Raw genomic sequence first — 4099 nt, forward strand, 5'->3', positions numbered from 1 at the left:
TGAACCTGACTGGAACCCTGCGCTGGGACCAGATCTTTGTTACAGCAGGGACAGTGTCCTCACTGCTCACCAATCTGTGTTTTTTTATTTATTATTGAACTTACACCATATTTCATTATGTTTTTGTGTATTATTGTATATTTTGACCTGCACTGACCTTGTGTTTGAGTTACAATTTTAAAGATTAATTCTTGATTTGATGTTTCAGTTTTTCGTTGCTCATGTTTAATTATGTTTTTCTGTTTCATTTTATTCTTTTCACCATTTTTACACTGTTAATGATCGTACAGCACCTTCTATTAAAGGCGCTTTATAAATAAAACTTTACTTACTCACAGGGTGGTCCCACTGTCCTCTGGAGACCCTCTTCATTTAACTCTGTCTGCATGATGACACGTCTCTGCTGGACTCAGAGAAGATCCAAAGCWGCTTCAAACGGTGGAGGTTTGGGTTTTCCTGGAAGGAGCTCAGATGGTCCTACAGGATGAGCGAGCATCTCTCTCTCTCTCAGCTCGCCCTTCCAGTCCACACCTGTCCCAGAGGAGCAGGATCAATAATTGCACCAAAAGCAGCCTGATCAGAGAGTCTGAGAGCTTCAAAGTGGTGGTTCTGATGGTGAAGTGTGGACTGAAGAGGAGGACAGGATCTGACTGTCTGCATCAGGTTCAGGAAACCCAGATTTGTGATGAGGATGATGTTAAAGAACAGAAACTGTGAGATGTTCACTGACTTCTGATCTCATGAGGAGAACCAGCAGAACTCAACTGGTCTGAATGGAGCTGCAGTGGTTTGGGTGAGAAGTCCACCTTCGTTGTTCTGCAGCCTGTGAGGAGATCTGCTGAGGAACACGAGCTGGAGGGATGGATGACAAATAAAACATTAAAATAACAAGTTTTAWTTTAAAACCTTTATTTTCTTGGTGTTGTTTCTGTAATAAATCATAAATAATAAAATAAAGTGTTTTCAGATGGACAGGAGGATGGGTTTAATAAACTCTTAATATTTCTGCGGTTTAAAGTTTAAAAAACATCTTCAGCTGAAGTTTACCAAGCCTTGGTGCAAACACTGCTTTGAAATGAAAATGTTCAAACCACGATGGATCCGTGCACGGCGCCGGCCCGGCCCAGTTTAATACTTAATGAGGAACATTTGAAAGCTCTGCAGAAAAAACAACAACTTTCAGATCAATAAATTTCTAATGGATGTGCTGTTCGGACCGGTCTAAATGCTGGAAGCGTGGGCTGGAAGGTCAGGAAGTCCTGCTGCTTCAGGCTGGAGGTCACGACCTCGGAGTTGTTTACTTCATACAAGACTGTTGAATAAAAGATGAGCTGCAGCTCATGTTTTACACAACAAAGTCAGGTTTTAACTGTGACATGCAGGAGACAAACTTCTGCTCAGTTTCTTCATTAATGTTGAAGTGACAAACGTTAGAGTGAAGATCTGCTGCTGGAGCTGGTTGTTCAGGTGGGATTCAACCATAAAACTCATCCTGACGTCACACACTGTTTCCTCAGAGGGTTGTTTGTTTGTTTATTTATTTATTTATTTATTTATTTCCCTGCTTTTTGTTTGTTTGTTTATTCAGGTGGCGTGGGGCATCCCTGTGGGAGGTCAGCACACACATCACCTGCATGTCGCTCCTCAGGTGAGCACAAACGTTTGGTTCTGTGGGGGCGGGGCCTCCTCACCTGTCAGCAGGCCCATGGTGAGGGGAAATAAAGTCACAAATATATAAAAGGACCAATAAATTAAAAAAATACACTTAAAATGCACAAATTAAATGAAAAAAATGGGAATTTTACCTCATGTTTTATCATTTTAATGACCTACATATTTATTTTTACAGCTTAGTTCCAATAAAACATATATTTTAGCACATAATTTATATTTTCCTGTTTTTAAAAGTATATTTGTTTGTTTTTCTTTTTACTTATACATGCATTTCTGTGTCTTAAAAGATTATATTCAGTTATTATTTCTTATAATTGTTTCATGTCTTTTTATTTCTATGTGTTTTTACATTTCTCTGTCTCGAGCTGTTACTTTACCTTATACCAGAGGTGCCCAAAGTGGGGCTCGTGGGCCAAAATTGGCCCGCCGAGCCATTTGATTTGGCCCACCAGCATTTGTCCTGGCTACTAGATTGTAATTATGTTAAGATTAAATAAAAAATACATGTAACTACATGAGATATTTAGATTAGATTTAAGCCTATATATATATAGATTTACACACCTTACAAGACCACATATACTGAAATTTTAAATTATAAAAAGTCCCATGAGCCTTTGCTGCCCGAGCATTGAATTTTCTCCATGTCCATGGGCTGAAAAACAAAAATAAAGAATGTAGGCAACCACACCGGCTGCTAGCTTAATCATAAAAAATTAAACAACTTTACTTGAGTTTTTGCATTTCTTATATTATTACATTTGGCCCGCGGCCCTCAGATTTATTTTAATTTTGGCCCCCTCAGGGAACATGTTTGGGCACCCCTGCCTTATACGCCTCTGCTTCATTGTGCAAATAAAGGGGCGGGGCTTCTTGGGTCAGCTCCTCTCCTATTGGTGAACAGGCAGGAAGGGGCAGATGGTGAGGGGGAGATGGGAGAGGTAGTTTCACTGTAAACCTCTAAAATAAGCTTTATTTTGTCAACAAACATAAAGAATAAACGAGTTTTATTCAGACTCCATAAATAACCAACACCTCCACACATCTCGTCCCTCTCCCACAGCTTGTTTTCAGCAGGATCCATATTTGTTCCCACAGTCCAGCCGGAGGTCAGGGGTCAGGTCTAAATGCTGCCAGACTCTGGGAACTGGGTGGGCAGCTGCGCTCCTCCTCAGCYGGGCTCAGAAACAGTTCTGGGTGGTGGCTGCTGAAAGTGCACTTCGGTGAACAAAAAGTGAAAAAGCTGAGCACACGCAGCTCCAGCCTGGCTCTGTTGACACGACTGCAGCCATCAGCAGGAGAAATGATCAGAAAGAGCAGGACGAAGGCTGCGTTTTCCTGAGCACAACGGCACGCTGACCCAAAGCTCCGGCTGCTGTGAGACAAACGTCTCAATAATGTCTGTTTGTGCAGAGAGTCACAGGTAACAAACACAACATCCAGCAGGAAGGAGAAAAATCCAGTTAAAGCTGTCGTTTGTGTTATTTGTTGTTAGTCTTCAGACCAGAGACTATTCTCCTCATAAGTGGCCTTCATTGATTGTGCCTGTCGGAGGCACAGAGCTGTGTTTTTAYCCCCGTCTCTCCGGCTCTGATCCCACGAGGAGCTGCGAGTCAACAGCGTTTTGAAGTACTGTTGGTCCGGTCGGGCCCAGCGCCGCGCATTCCTTAGCTTCTGTTAGCATTCAGTCCACATAGGTCACGAGCAGCAGCCCTTTGTGCTCCGACAGCCTCAGTGTGGCAGCTCCGCCTCAGTGTGTGTGTGTGCACATGTAAAAGAAAGTCAATCAGACACACACACACACACACACACACACACACACACACACACACGTTTGTTAGCAGCAGCCAGAGTCAATCAGGAGATGTGAGAAAGCTTTTTAATGTTTCCTCTGAGTCTGACCTGTTTAAATGTCAAACAGACTGAAAAACAACAGACTTCACATGAAACTGAACACTTTGATTTTCTACTTCTCTGAGTTACTTTACCCTCAGCTAAAACACTGTACACAATGTTCATTTTAATAACTATACTTCAGTATAAGTTTAACTATATCAACTAAGCACCATGTACTTGTAGTGTACTAGAAAGTATACAGATTTAATACTTATTTGTAGTAAATGGGGACGTTTTAGTTTTAAAAATAGTACACTTTAACTTATAATGTCTTAACTCACCAAGAAATACACTTTAATACATGTCACATACTTAATGACGTACTTAAAATGTACTTCTTTTATACACAGAAGTATGAATGAATGAAAGATACTTTAATGATCCCAAAGWGAAATTACAGTAATGTAACTATGTACACTAATATAAGAATACTACACTGTAAAAACTGTCCATCTAACCAAGTTTTAAACTCTTATATCAGCCAAAAAGTCTTTTTGATCTTGTTTTCAGACTGATTTACTAAACAAGA

The 4099-nt window shown here is 40.7% G+C and overlaps 1 long non-coding RNA gene across 1 annotated transcript in view; it reads left to right on the top strand.

The window, feature by feature from the left end:
• The first annotated feature begins 209 nt into the window (after window positions 1-209).
• Window positions 210-4099, top strand: part of LOC106533559 (uncharacterized) — a 13792-nt gene continuing 9902 nt past the window's right edge. The window contains exons 1-2 of the long non-coding RNA XR_001312251.1: window positions 210-1467; window positions 1589-1648. This is a non-coding gene — a long non-coding RNA (uncharacterized LOC106533559). The remainder of the gene's footprint in view (window positions 1468-1588; window positions 1649-4099) is intronic.

Source organism: Austrofundulus limnaeus, unplaced genomic scaffold (assembly GCF_001266775.1).
Source record: "Austrofundulus limnaeus strain Quisiro unplaced genomic scaffold, Austrofundulus_limnaeus-1.0 Scaffold971, whole genome shotgun sequence".
Taxonomy (NCBI): Eukaryota; Metazoa; Chordata; class Actinopteri; order Cyprinodontiformes; family Rivulidae; genus Austrofundulus; species Austrofundulus limnaeus.